Below are 16,064 nucleotides of genomic sequence, written 5' to 3' on the forward strand. Positions count from 1 at the left end.
ATCTGGCCTCAATATGTGCTCGGGCGGTTTTTTTTTGGTCGAGGCCCCCATTTTTAGGAACTCCGTTGGGGTCTCAACTTACTGTTGAGAGTTAAAATAGTAGAATGCACAATGTGCAATTTCGACATTTGGTAGCGCATCAGCAGTTTTTTCTTGTTATGTCAGTCACTCAGTTATCCCATGTCAGATTTCTTCTTTAGATTGCTAGGTAAGCTAGTCTAGCTATAAACCTTGTAGTAGGCCTAATCAGCACTAATTGACCAACCGGGCACGCAGGGAATGTGCCCTGGGGCCCTGACCTCCAGGGGGGCCTTATTGATTTAGTTAGTCACTCTCACTCAGATATCATATTAACATGGAATAAGTCATGGCTAAATGTGAATAGCAGGAAATTAGCTTTAAAACTGCTGCAGTTTCTCTCACCCCAAAATGAGTAGGATTGCATGAAATTATTTTAAATCTCGCTTAGGGACCCAAAAAAGCTAGAGGCACTGGTGTGTGTGTCTGAGTCTGTCTCATCCAGGGGGCTTGGGGAGGTGTGGGTCTGTCTCATCCAGGGGGACTTGGGGAGGTCTGGGTCTGTCTCATCCAGGGGGACTTGGGGAGGTCTGAGTCATAGAGTCATCATCACTATTATATGGGGCCCTCGAGTGGCGTAGTGGAGTCTCATAGGGCGGTGCACAATTGGCCCAGCATCGTCCAGGTTAGGGTTTGGCCCGGGGGAGGCCGTAAATAAATAAGAATTTGTTCTTAACTGACTTGCCTAGTTAATCATTTAAACAATTGTTATCCCTGCTGAGAGTGGCTAGTCTCAGTTTATCTATGATGTTACGTACACACACAATGTCCACCCCAAAATCACTTTTTTAAAGGAACTTGACTACTTGCTCTCTTCCCCTCTCTCTCTTTCCGTCTCTCTTCCCCTCTCTCCCACCTCACTCCCCCTCTCTTCCTCTCCCCTTCCCACACCCCCCCTCTCTGCCTCTGTTCCTCTGCCTTTCTTTCCTTCCCATCTCTTCCCCTCCCTCTCTTCCCCTCCTTCTCTCCCCCTTCCTCTCTCCCCTCCTATCTCTTCCTCTCCCTCTCTTCACCTCCCCTCTCTTCCTCTCCCATCTCTCCCCCTGCCTCTCTCCCCCTGCCTCTCTTCCCCTGCCTCTCTTCCCCTCCCCTCTACCCGTCCCCTCTCTCAAACCTCTCATACTCCATCTCTTTCTTACCTCAGTCCTCTCTCCATCCATTCTACCTGTCTCCATCCATTCTACCTCTCTCCATCCATCCTACCTCTCTCCATCCATCCTACCCCTCTCCAACCATTCTGCCTCTCTCCATCCATCCTACCTCTCTCCATCCTTCCTACCTCTCTCCATACATCCTACCTCTCTCCATCCTCTCTCCATCCATCCTACCTCTCTCCATCCTCTCTCCATCCATCCTACCTCTCTCCATACATCCTACCTCTCTCCATCCATCCTACCTCTCTCCATCTATTCTATCTCTCTCCATCTATTCTACCTCCATCCATCCATCCTCTCTCTCTCCCACCCCTCCCCTCTCTCCCTCTACACCTTGGAGTTGACATGACCTCCTCAGAATTCTCTCCCATCTAAACAATTCAGCCAATCAAATGGCTCTATAACACACACACACACACACACACTGACCATGACCATGGCAGTTTATCTGGCACATGCACACCCCAGGGGGGTGGGACGAGGGAGACAATATAATGGGCCAATTGGACGATTGGGAAAGCAGAGAACTGACCAATGGCCGAAGAGGAAATTTGGGGTTTTCCAGAGTTCTGTTTTTGGCATTGTTTATTTTCGCTGACGCCAGGAAAAGCCCCAACTGAGACACAATGTGCTCCTAAAGATGATCTACAGACTGTGTGTGTGTGTGTGCACAGTAAAAACCTATACTGAACAAAAATATAAACGCAACATACAACCATTTCTAAGATTTTGCTGGGTTAACAGTTCATGTAAGAAAATCTGTCAATTGAAATGAATTCATTAGTCCCTAATTTATGGATTTCACATGACTGGGCAGGGGCGCAGCCATGGGTGGGTCTGGGAGGGCATAGGCTCAACCACTTGGCAGCCAGGCCCACCCACTTCGGAGCCAGGTTCAGCCAATCAAAATTAGTTTTTCTCCCCAAAATGGCTTTATTACAGACAGGAACGCTCCTCAGCCACCCCCCCCCCTTCTCTAGAACGACATTGGAGGCAGCTTATGTTAGTGAAATGAACATAAAATTATCTGCCAACAGCTCTGGTGGATCTTCCTGCAGTCAGCATGCCAATTGCACACTCCCTCAAAACTTGAGACATCTGTGCCATTGTGTTGTGTGACAAAACTGCCTTTTATTGTCCAGAGCACAAGGTGCACCTATGTAATGATCATGCTGTTTAGTTAACTTCTTGATATGCCACACCTGTCAGGTGAATGGATTATCTTATCTTATCTAAACAAATATGTCCACAACATTTGAGAGAAATTAGCTTTTTGTGTGTTTGGAACATTTCTGAGATCTTTTTTATTTCAGCTCATGAAAATGTACATGTTGTGTTTAGATTTTGCCAGTGTAGTTGTTTCATCTCATTATTATAAAGTAACTGGTACCACAGCTTTTTGTTGCTGTTTACTCTTCGTTCCAAGTGTTGAATGAACATATGATCAAAAACATCATTTAAAATTGACTGAATTCTTCTAAAGATTTGGGACAATTTTTTTTGTTCAGTTAACGTTTGGACCGAAAAGTTGAGTAAACAAAACAATAATGTATAATACAACTAGATTTGTGTTACCGTGTGTGTGTTACTGTGTGTGTGTGTGTTAACTAGCACTATTGTAATAGGAGCTGCTAACTCAATGCCTCATTTCACTTCAGGAATCACGGAGAGAGGGGTAGAGAGGGGCGAGCTCTATGAGATACAATTACATACCATATGTGGGGGATGTCAGAGTGTGTGTGTGTCTAGGGGGGTCTGACTCAGTGTCTGAGCCCTTAGATACAGACTGTCTTTATGTTGATCCAGATCTTTTACTCACCCGAAGCCTTCGCTCTTTCTACCCCTTCTCCTCCCATTCTCTCCCATTCCCTCCCTCCCTCCCTCCCTCCCTCCCTCCCTCCCTCCCTCCCTCCCTCCCCCTCCCTCCCTCCCTCCCTCCCTCCCTCCATCTGTCAGAAAGCAGTGAACAATGTAACCTTTACTCAGTGATAATGTTCTCCTATCACATTCCCACACCATGCTCTCCCACACTTCTCTTTCCACATTCTCTCCATTTTCTCTTTGTTTTCTTTTGAAATAAATCGTCCAGCAGCAAGTGATTAACGGGTTACTCCCCGGGGCACGGAGACTGACTCCCAACGCAAGGTCAGGGACACACACACACACACACTACACACAAACTACACACTCAGATGTGTTGAGAGAGCATGTACCTCCTCATCCTCTACTGTCATGTGATGGTCTGGTTCCACTGTTCCTCAGGTCTTGAGAAAGAAAGGAGAGGTAGAAAGAGGAAGAGAGGGGAAAGGAGAGGTAGAAAGAGGAAAGGAGAGGTAGAAAGAGGAACAGAGGGGAAAGGAGAGGTAGAAAGAGGAAAGGAGAGGTAGAAAGAGGAAGAGAGGAAATGAGAGGTAGAAAGAGGAACGGAGAGGTAGAAAGAGGAAAGGAGAGGTAGAAAGAGGAAGAGAGAGGAAAGGAGAGGTAGAAAGAGGAAAGGAGAGGTAGAAAGAGGAAGAGAGAGGAAAGGAGAGGTAGAAAGAGGAAGAGAGGAAAGGAGAGGTAGAAAGAGGAAGAGAGGAAATGAGAGGTAGAAAGAGGAAGAGAGGAAAGGAGAGGTAGAAAGAGGAAGAGAGGAAAGGAGAGGTAGAAAGAGGAGGTAGAAAGAGGAAGAGAGGAAAGGAGAGGTAGAAAGAGGAAGAGACAGGAAAGGAGAGGTAGAAAGAGGAAGAGAGGAAAGGAGAGGTAGAAAGAGAAGAGAGGAAAGGAGAGGTAGAAAGAGGAAGAGAGGAAAGGAGAGGTAGAAAGAAGAAAGAGAAGAGAGGAAAAAGGTAGAAAGAGGTAGAAAGAGGAAAGAGGAAAGGAAAGAAAGAGGTAGAAAGAGAAGAGAGGAAAGGAGAGGTAGAAAGAGGAAGAGACAGGAAAGGAGAGGTAGAAAGAGAAGAGAGGAAAGGAGAGGTAGAAAGAGGAAGAGACAGGAAAGGAGAGGTAGAAAGAGGAAGAGAGGAAAGGAGAGGTAGAAAGAGGAAGAGACAGGAAAGGAGAGGTAGAAAGAGGAAGAGAGGAAAGGAGAGGTAGAAAGAGGAAGAGAGGAAAGGAGAGGTAGAAAGAGGAAGAGAGGAAATGAGAGGTAGAAAGAGGAAGAGACAGGAAAGGAGAGGTAGAAAGAGAAGAGAGGAAAGGAGAGGTAGAAAGAGGAAGAGAGGAAAGGAGAGGTAGAAAGAGAGAGGTAGAAAGAGGAAAGGAGAGGTAGAAAGAGGAAAGAGACAGAAAGAAACGGAGAGGTAGAAAGAGGAAAGGAGAGGTAGAAGAGGAGAGGTAGAAAGAGGAAAGGAAGGTAGAAAGAGGAAAGGAGAGGTAGAAAGAGGAAGAGAGGAAAGGAGAGGTAGAAAGAGGAAGAGAGGAAATGAGAGGTAGAAAGAGGAAGAGAGGAAAGGAGAGGTAGAAAGAGGAAGAGAGGAAATGAGAGGTAGAAAGAGGAAGAGAGGAAAGGAGAGGTAGAAAGAGGAAGAGAGGAAAGGAGAGGTAGAAAGAGGTAGAAAGAGAAGAGAGGAAAGGAGAGGTAGAAAGAGGAAGAGAGGAAATGAGAGGTAGAAAGAGGAAGAGAGGAAAGGAGAGGTAGAAAGAGGAAGAGAGGAAAGGAGAGGTAGAAAGAGGAAGAGAGGAAAGGAGAGGTAGAAAGAGGTAGAAAGAGGAAGAGAGAGGAAAGGAGAGGTAGAAAGAGGAAGAGAGGAAAGGAGAGGTAGAAAGAGGAACGGAGAGGTAGAAAGAGGAAAGGAGAGGTAGAAAGAGGAACGGAGAGGTAGAAAGAGGAAAGGAGAGGTAGAAAGAGGAAGAGAGGAAATGAGAGGTAGAAAGAGGAAGAGAGGAAAGGAGAGGTAGAAAGAGGTAGAAAGAGGAAGAGAGAGGAAAGGAGAGGTAGAAAGAGGAAGAGAGGAAAGGAGAGGTAGAAAGAGGAAGAGAGAGGAAAGGAGAGGTAGAAAGAGGAAGAGAGGAAAGGAGAGGTAGAAAGGTAGAGAGAGGAAAGGAGAGGTAGAAAGAGGAAGAGAGGAAAGGAGAGGTAGAAAGAGGAAGAGAGAGGAAAGGAGAGGTAGAAAGAGGAAAGGAGAGGTAGAAAGAGGAAGAGACAGGAAAGGAGAGGTAGAAAGAGGAAGAGAGGAAAGGAGAGGTAGAAAGACAAAGAGAGGAAAGGAGAGGTAGAAAGAGGAAGAGAGGAAAGGAGAGGTAGAAAGAGGAAGAGACAGGAAAGGAGAGGTAGAAAGAGGAAGAGAGGAAAGGAGAGGTAGAAAGACGAAGAGACAGGAAAGGAGAGGTAGAAAGACGAAGAGACAGGAAAGGAGAGGTAGAAAGAGGAAGAGACAGGAAAGGAGAGGTAGAAAGAGGAAGAGAGGAAAGGAGAGGTAGAAAGAGGAAGAGAGGAAAGGAGAGGTAGAAAGAGGAAGAGACAGGAAAGGAGAGGTAGAAAGAGGAAGAGAGGAAAGGAGAGGTAGAAAGAGGAAGAGAGAAAGGAGAAGAAAGAGGAAGAGAGGAAAGGAGAGGTAGAAAGAGAAAGGAAAGAAAGAGGAAGAGAGGAAAGGAGGTAGAAAGAGGAAAGGAGAGGTAGAAAGAGGAAGAGACAGGAAAGGAGAGGTAGAAAGAGGAAGAGAGAAAGGAGAGGTAGAAAGAGGAAAGGAGAGGTAGAAAGAGGAAGAGAGGAAAGGAGAGGTAGAAAGAGGAAGAGACAGGAAAGGAGAGGTAGAAAGAGGAAGAGAGGGGAGAGGTAGAAAGAGGAAAGGAGAGGTAGAAAGAGGAAGAGACAGGAAAGGAGAGGTAGAAAGAGGAAGAGAGGAAAGGAGAGGTAGAAAGAGGAAAGGAGAGGTAGAAAGAGGAAGAGACAGGAAAGGAGAGGTAGAAAGAGGAAGAGAGGAAAGGAGAGGTAGAAAGAGGAAAGGAGAGGTAGAAAGAGGAAAGGAGAGCGTGAGAGACAGAAAATGAGAACAGGTTCCCCAAGTTTCAACCTGAGAGGCCATCTCCTGCCTGAAGGCTTCAGCTACGATTCAACACACGCACACTCACATAGCTGACATGTCTGAGTGTAAGTGTGTGTGTGTGTGATTTTACCCTCTATCAATAGAGAGGTGTGTCACTCTCAGTTCAGCTACAAACATCCTGGAGATTCAAACTGCATTCTCTAAAACAGAACAGCCCACACGCACGTACGTGTGCACACACACATTTTTCCTTTAAAACCGGAAGAACTCTTTTCACCTTGAAATACAGAACTATTACTAAGACAAAGTCCTATCTGAACCAACACAGACCACTGAAACTGTATCTAAGTCCAAGAGAAAAATTTGAAACAAGTACAGACACAGTCAGGCTAAATAACATATAAATCTACATTTTATAGTCAGGCTCAACAGATAAATCTATCTTTTATAGTCAGGCTCAACAGATAAATCTACATTTTATAGTCAGGCTCAACAGATAAATCAATCTTTTATAGTCAGGCTCAATAACAGATAAATCTACATTTTATAGTCAGGCTCAACAGATAAATATAGATTTTATAGTCAGGTTTAATAACAGATACATATATATTTTATAGTCAGACTCAACATATTCAGGCTCAATAACAGATACTTAAATACATATTTTATAGTCAGACTCAACAGATTAATATATATTTCATAGTCAGGCTTAATAACATATATATAATAGTCGGACTCAAAAGATAAATATAGATTTTATAGTCAGGTTTAATAACAGATACACATATATTTTATAGTCAGGCTTAATAATAGATACATATATATCCGGCTACCCGGATAAAGCACTAAATAAACTTCAGTTGGTGCTAAACACGGCTGCTAGAATCCTGACTAGAACCAAAAAATTTGATCATATTACTCCAGTGCTAGCCTCCCTACACTGGCTTCCTGTCAAGGCAAGGGCTGATTTCAAGGTTTTACTGCTAACCTACAAAGCATTACATGGGCTTGCTCCTACCTATCTCTCTGATTTGGTCCTGCCGTACATACCTACACGTACGCTACGGTCACAAGACGCAGGCCTCCTAATTGTCCTAGAATTTCTAAGCAAACAGCTGGAGGCAGGGCTTTCTCCTATAGAGCTCCATTTTTATGGAATGGTCTGCCTATCCATGTGAGAGACGCAAACTGGGTCTCAACCTTTAAGTCTTTACTGAAGACTCATCTCTTCAGTAGGTCCTATGATTGAGTGTAGTCTGGCCCAGGAGTGTGAAGGTGAACGGAAAGGCTCTGGAGCAACGAACTGCCCTTGCTGTCTCTGCCTGGCCGGTTCCCCTCTTTCCACTGGGATTCTCTGCCTCTAACCCTATTACAGGGGCTGGGTCACTGGCTTACTGGGGCTCTTTCATACCGTCCCTAGGAGGGGTGCGTCACTTGAGTGGGTTGAGTCACTGACGTGATCTTCCTGTCTGGGTTGGCGCACCCCTTGGGTTGTGCCGTGGCGGAGATCTTTGTGGGCTATACTCGGCCTTGTCTCAGGATGGTAAAGTTGGTGGTTGAAGATATCCCTCTAGTGGTGTGGGGGCTGTGCTTTGGCAAAGTGGGTGGGGTTATATCCTGCCTGTTTGGCCCTGTCCGGCGGTATCGTCGGATGGGGCCACAGTGTCTCCCGACCCCTCCTGTCTCAGCCTCCAGTATTTATGCTGCAGGAGTTTATGTGTCGGGGGGCTAGGATCAGTCTGTTATACCTGGAGTATTTCTACTGTCTTATCCGGTGTCCTGTGTGAATTTAAGTATGTTCTCTCTAATTTTCTCTCTTTCTCTTTCTTTCTGTCTCTCTGTCTCTCTTTCTTTCTTTCTCTCTTTCTTTCTTTCTTTCTTTCTTTCTTTCTTTCTTTCTTTCTTTCTTTCTCTCTCTCTCTCGGAGGACCTGAGCCCTAGGACCATGCCTCAGGACTACCTGGCCTGATGACTCCTTGCTGTTCCCAGTTCACCTAGCCATGCTGCTGCTCCAGTTTCAACTGTTCTGCCTGCAGCTATGGAACCCTGACCTCTTCACCGGACGTGCTAACTGTCCCAGACCTGCTGTTTTCAACTCTCTAGAGACAGCAGGAGCGGTAGAGATACTCTGAAAAGCCAACTGACATTTACTCCTGAGGTGCTGACCTGTTGCACCCTGCTGGTCATCTATGAACATTTGAACATCTTGGCCATGTTCTGTTATAATCTCCACCCGGAACAGCCAGAAGAGGACTGGCCACCCGTCATAGTCTGGTTCCTCTCTAGGTTTCTTCCTGGGTTCTGGCCTTTCTAGGGAGGTTTTCCTAGCCACCGTGCTTCTACACCTGCATTGCTTGCTGTTTGGGGTTTTAGGATGGGTTTCTGTACAGCACTTTGATATATCAGCTGATGTAAGAAGGGCTTTATAAATAACACATTTGATATATATTTTATAGTCAGACTCAACAGATACATATATATATTATAGTCAGACTCAATAACAGATACAGATATATATTATAGTCAGACTCAATAACAGATACAGATATATATTATAGTCAGACTCAATAACAGATACAGATATATATTATAGTCAGACTCAATAACAGATAAAGATATATATTATAGTCAGACTCAATAACAGATACAGATATATATTATAGTCAGACTCAACAGATAAATATATATTTTATAGTCAGACTCAATAACAGATATACATATATTTTATAGCCAGACTCAAAAGATAAGTATATATTTTATAATCAGGCTCAATAACAGATACATGTATATTTTATAGTCAGGCTTAATAACAGATATTTTTTTATTTTACTAGGCAAGTCAGTTAAGAACAAATTCTTATTTTCAATGACAGCCTAGGAACAGTGGGTTAACTGCCTGTTCAGGGGCAGAACAACAGATTTTTACCATGTCAGCTCGGGGATTTGAACCTGCAACCTTCCGGTTACTAGTCCAATGCTCTAACCACTAGGCTACCCTGCCACCCCAGCATAAGTTTACATTCTCAGTGATATTCTGACCGTTGTGAGGTGAAACTCAAACTGAGGCCTTTGCTCCCTACAAGTTTACTCCGTTCATTTTTTTGGAAGAGTTTTATAATCCTGTGTAGAGTGCAACAGTGCCACCCTCTGTCTAAAAGTGGTATTACACCCAGGGTCATTAGCCAGGCCCAAAGCCATAAACCTAAATATGACTCTGGCCAAGCCTAATGCACATTCAACTGTCCCAGTAGCCAACAAACATCTGTCAAAAAGAGGAAAAAAAACAGCATAATACATCAAACCATGAACAGCTATGTACATTCAGTGTGAGAAAGTGTTTATATATTCTTAATTCCATTCATTTTCTTTAGATTTGTATGTATAGAGTATTGTATTGTGTAATTGTTAGATATTACTTGTTAGATATTACTGCACTGTTGGGAACTAGAAACACAATAATTAGTGCTACACCCGCAATAACATCTGCTAAACACATGTATGTGGCCAATAAAACCTGATTTGAAAGGAGGATTTTAGACATTTTAAAAAGAAAATAAGAGAATTTGGAATACATGAAATACCTGGCCCTATATGGCTTTACTCTTTTTACACACCTGTTCTTGAATGAATCCTTTGATTACTTTATATCACACAAATATTCCTTATAATAAAAACATGTTCGTTCATTGGTCAATGTTTTCTGTCTCTCTGCACATAGATCCTTTATATATACAATACTTTTTCTAAAAAAGCTTAAAGCTCAGAGGTCCTTTCAGCCTGTCTGGTAAACCCTGTTCCAATAGCCCTATACCCTGGTAAAACCCTGTTCCAATAGCCCTATACCCTGGTAAACCCTGTTCCAATAGCCCTATACCCTGGTAAAACCCTGTTCCAATAGCCCTATACCCTGGTAAAACCCTGTTCCAATAGCCCTATACCCTGGTAAAACCCTGTTCCAATAGCCCTATACCCTGGTAAAAACCCTGTTCCAATAGCCCTATACCCTGGTAAAAACCCTGTTCCAATAGCCCTATACCCTGGTAAAAACCCTGTTCCCATAGCCCTATACCCTGGTAAAAACCCTGTTCCAATAGCCCTATACCCTGGTAAAAACCCTGTTCCAATAGCCCTATACCCTGGTAAAACCCTGTTCCAATAGCCCTATACCCTGGTAAAACCCTGTTCCTCAGGGGCTGTAGTTGGAACATGTAGTGAAGTCTGTTTTTTTCTGCTGCCTGCTTCCCTAAACTTGGAATGATCCAATAAATAAATACAACATACTGCACAAGCCAGAGTCCACGCATCTGTGCCTGTTGGTCAGTCTTTCAGTGTATCAGACTTATCACAGCTTTTAAAACCGTTTCCATTCACAGCTGTCAGTTCACTGTCTTTGCATTTAACAACCACAGGATCAGGTAGGTAGAAGGTGGGTGGAATGGGAGGTGTGGTTGCCTGATTGCCTAGACTTTTTCGACCTAGAGGTGCTACAGGATCTGCTCTTATAGAGTTATAGATTGTTGTTTCTCAACATAACCAGGGTTCTATAGCGTTCTGTGGCGTTCTACAGGTTGAGGTCCAGTCAGTAGATGTAGTTGTCCAACAGAGGACCAAAACGGCCCAAAGGAGAACACCATGCAGCCGTGGAAACTGACATCATAGTGATCACTGGTAACCATGATGCCCTCATCCTGTAGTCTCCTGTCGCACGTCAACCCATTGTCCCTCAGAATGTTGAAATCACACGTCACTACGTAACGCTCGTAGCGTTGTACCCAGAACCCCCGGGGTTCTGCGAGCAACGTCGCCGATCAGACGTCCACCAACCCGACACTTCCCCCGTGACCTCCCATGATCCAGTCTACATGCCAAAGGGTCGACAGTGCAGTTGGTGTTTGGCCAGGAGCTGAGTGGTCCAAGTGAGATGGGAACGGACGGAGGGAGGAATGGAGGGATGAAATAGAGAGGAGGGGGAGGAGAGGAGATGAGTGTGAGTGCTCACACTCATACTGTTCACACTCAGACTGTTCACACTCACACTCATACTGTTCATACTCAGACTGTTCACACTCATACTGTTCGTACTCATACTGTTCACACACATACTGTTCACACTCAAACTCATACTGTTCACACTCACACTCATACTGCTCACACTCATACTGTTCACACTCAGACTCATACTGTTCACACTCATACTGTTCACACTCACACTCATCCTGTTCACACTCATACTGTTCACACTCACACTCATACTGTTCACACTCACACTCATACTGTTCACACTCATACTGTTCACACTCACACTCATACTGTTTACACTCATACTGTTCGCACTCACACTCATATTGTTCACACTCACACTCATACTGTTCACACTCATACTGTTCACACTCACACTGTTCACACTAATACTGTTCACACTCATACTGTTCACACTCACACTCATACTGTTCACACTCATACTGTTCACACTCATACTGTTCACACTCAGACTCATACTGTTCACACTCACACTCATACTGTTCACACTCACATTGTTCACACCCATACTGTTCACACTCATACTGTTCACACTCACACTTATACTGTTCACACTCATACTGTTCACACTCATACTGTTCACACTCACACTCATACTGTTCACACTGACACTCATACTGTTCATACTCACACTCATACTGTTCACACTCATATTGTTCATACTCAAACTGTTCACACTCACACTCATACTGTTCACACTCATACTGTTCACACTCATACTGTTCACACTCATACTGTTCACACTGACACTCATACTGTTCACACTCACACTCATACTGTTCACACTCATACTGTTGACACTCACACTGTTCACACTCACACTGTTCACACTCACACTCATACTGTTCACACTCATACTGTTCACACTGACACTCACACTGTTCACACTCACACTGTTCACACTCACACTGTTCACACTCACACTCATACTGTTCACACTCATACTGTTCACACTCACACTCATACTGTTCGCCCTCATACTGTTCACACTCACACTCATACTGTTCACAATCTCACTCATACTCTTCACAATCACACTCATACTGTTCACACTCACACTCATACTGTTCACACTCATACTGTTCACACTTACACTCATACTGTTCACACTCATACTGTTCACACTCATACTGTTCACACTCACACTCATACTGCTCTTTCCATGGCAGACTGACCAGGTGAATCCAGGTGAAAGCTATGATCCCTTATTGATGTCACTTGTTAAATCCACTACAATCAGCGTAGATGAAGGGGAGGAGATTTTCAAGCCTGGAGACAATTGAGACATGAAGACATTACCTTTCACCTGTCCTTTCACTACACCTGTTGTATTCGGCGCATGTGACATATCAAATTTGATTTGATTTCATGTGCCATTCAGAGGATGAATGGGAAAGACAAAATATTTAAATGTCTTTGAACGGGGTAGGGTAGTAGGTGCCAGCGCACCGGTTTGTGTCAAGAACTGCAACGATGCTGGGTTTTTCACGCTCAACAGTTTCCCTTGTGTATCAAGAATGGTCCACCACCCAAAGGACATCCAGCCAACTTGACACAACTGTGGGACGCATTGGAGTCAACATGTGCCAGCACCTTGTGGATCGCTTTCGATACCTTGTTGAGCAGATTGCTGTTGGAAAACCAAATCAGTGTCTGACTTTTGGCTGTTGCAGAGGCACCTCTCTGACTTCACTCCTCGTTTCGTCAGCTGTTGGTTGGATCACGCTCACCCTCCATCTTCATAGAAAATATGATATCTATGTTGTATTTTAACAGGAACAGGAGACAGGGGAAAGGCAGTAGTTTGATCAGAAATCTGTTGATCACTTTTCTCCTTCCTCCCACTGTGCTGCAGCGGCTCCGGTGGTCTAAACCAATGACTGTATATATCAGTGGACAAAGTCGTTGATCACATGACACCATTCATTCCTATGGGAAGTCTCAATAGCGCATTAAAGTCAAATGAAGCCGGTTCAGATGGCATCTCATTGGCGACATGCAGTGCCTTCTGAAAGTATTCATTCCCCTTGACTTAGTTGTTTGTTCAAAATACCCCATAATGACAAAATGAAAACATGTTTTTAGACATTTTAGCAAATTTATTGAAAATTAAATACAGAAATATCTCATTTACATAAGTATTCACACCCAGAGTTAATACTCTGTAGAATCACCTTTGGCAGCGATTACAGCTGTGAGTCTTTCTGGGTAAATCTCTAAGAGCTTTGCACAACTGAATTGTACAATATTTTCCCATTATAATTATTTGAGTTCTTCAAGTTCTGTCAAGATGATTGTTGATCATAGCTAGACAGCCATTTTCAAGTCTTGCCATAGATTATTAAGCAGATTCAAGACAAAATTGTAACTCGGCCATTCAGGAACATTCAATGACATCTTCTCAAGCAACGTCAGTGTATATTTGGCCTTGTGTTTTAAGTTATTGTCCTGCTGAAAGGTGAATCCTTCTCCCAGTGTCTGGTGGAAAGCAGACTGAACCAGGTTTTCCTCTAGGATTTTGCCTGTGCTTATAGCTGTATTCTGTTTATTTTTATTCAGTTTCTTTTTCTAAAAGAAATCTCCCTAGCCATTGCCAGTGAAAAGCATACCCATAACATGATGCAGCCACCACCATGCTTGAAAATATGAAGAGTAGTACTCAGTGAGTGGTACTGTAACGCTCGTCTAATGAAGAAGGATTGGACCAAAGCGCAGCGTGGTAAGTGTTCATGATATTTATTAACACTGAACACTAGAACAAAATAACAAAGTGAGAAACAAAACCGAAACTGTCCTGTCAGGTGCAGAACAACTAAACAGAAAACAACTACCCACCAAGCGCAGGTGGGAAAAGGCTACCTTAGTATGGTTCCCAATCAGAGACAACGATAGGCAGCTGTCCCTGATTGAGAATCACACCCTGACCAAACCAAAATAGAGACATAAAAAGCTCTCAGGTCAGGGTGTGACAGGTTCATTTCTTTGCCACATTTTTTGCAGTATTACTTAAGTGCCTTATTGCAAACAGGATGCATGTTTTGGAATGTTTTTATTCTGCAGAAGCTTCCTTCTTTTCACTCTGTCAGTTAGGTTAGTATTGTGGAGTAACTACAATGCTGTTGATCCATCCTCAGTTTTCTCCTATCACAGCCATACAACTCTGTCAGTTAGGTTAGTATTGTGGAGTAACTACAATGCTGTTGATCCATCCTCAGTTTTCTCCTATCACAGCCATACAACTCTGTCATTTAGGTTAGTATTGTGGAGTAACTACAATGCTGTTGATCCATCCTCAGTTTTCTCCTATCACAGCCATACAACTCTGTCAGTTAGGTTAGTAGTCTGGAGTAACTACAATGCTGTTGATCCATCCTCAGTTTTCTCCTATCACAGCCATACAACTCTGTCAGTTAGGTTAGTAGTCTGGAGTAACTACAATGCTGTTGATCCATCCTCAGTTTTCTCCTATCACAGCCATACAACTCTGTAACTGTTTTTGACATCGGCCTCATGGTGAAATCCATGAACAGCTTCCTTCCTCTCCGGCAACTGAGTTAGGAAGGACGCCTGTATCTTTGTAGTGACTGGGGGCATTGATACACCATCCAAAGTGTAATTAATAACTTCACCATGCTCAAAGGGATATTCAATGTTTGCTTTTTTATTTTTACACATCTACCAATCAGTGCCCTTCTGTGGCGCTGGAGGAGGCAAGCCCGCTTGCTACACCCTTTCCGGCACCCATGCCAATAAAACCCTTTGAATTGAGAGAGACAGAGAGAGCGAGCGAGAGAGAGACAGAGTTAGAGAGAGAGACAGAGTGAGAGACAGAGAGAGAGACAGAGAGAGAGAGCGAGCGAGAGAGAGAGAGACAGAGTTAGAGAGAGAGACAGTGAGAGACAGGGAAACAGAGACAGAGTTAGAGACAGAGTTAGAGAGAGAGACAGAGAGAGAGACAGAGAGAGAGAGAGGGGGAGAGAGAGAGAGAGAGAGACAGAGAGAAAGACAGAGAGAGAGAGAGGGGGAGAGAGAGAGAGAGAGAGACAGAGAGAAAGACAGAGAGAGAGAGAGACAGACAGACAGAGAGAGAGAGAGAGAGAGAGAGAGATGCAGTCGGGGGGAGACTAAAGCCACCTCTGTGTGGGAGGTTAATGATTGTCATATATCAGTGATGCTTCAACACAACTGCTTTCTGATTACCAGGGGGAGAGAGAGAGGGAGGGAGTGAGAGAGACAGAGTTAGAGAGACAGAGAGAGAGATGGGGAGAGTAGGAGAGAAAGATGGGAGAGAGGGAGGGAGAGATGGGGAGAGAGGGAGGGAGAGAAGGGAAGAAAGGGAGGGAGAGATGGAGGGAGAGGGAGGGAGAGAAGGGAAGAAAGGGAGGGAGAGATGGGGAGAGAGGGAGGGAGAGAAGGGAAGAAAGGGGGGAGAGATGGGGAGAGAGGGAGGGAGAGAAGGGAAGAAAGGGAGGGAGAGATGGGGAGAGAGGGAGGGCGAGATGGAGGGAGAGATGCGAAGAAAGGGAGGGAGAGATGAAGGGAAGAAAGGGGGAGAGAGATGGGGAGAGAGGGAGGGAGAGATGGGGAGAAAGGGAGGGAGAGAAGGGGAGAAAGGGAGGGAGAGAAGGGGGAAAGGGAGGGAGAGATGAGGAGAGAGGGAGGGAGAGAAGAGAAGAAAGGGAGGGAGAGAAGGGGAGAAAGGGAGGGAGAGATGAGGAGAGAGGGAGGGAGAGAAGGGAAGAAAGGGAGGGAGAGAGAGATGAGGAGAAAGGGAGGGAGAGATGGGAAGAAAGGGAGGGGGAGAAGGAGAGAGAGGGAGGGATAGA

The sequence above is a fragment of the Oncorhynchus tshawytscha genome, linkage group LG29 (genome assembly GCF_018296145.1).
Source record: "Oncorhynchus tshawytscha isolate Ot180627B linkage group LG29, Otsh_v2.0, whole genome shotgun sequence".
Lineage (NCBI taxonomy): Eukaryota > Metazoa > Chordata > Actinopteri > Salmoniformes > Salmonidae > Oncorhynchus > Oncorhynchus tshawytscha.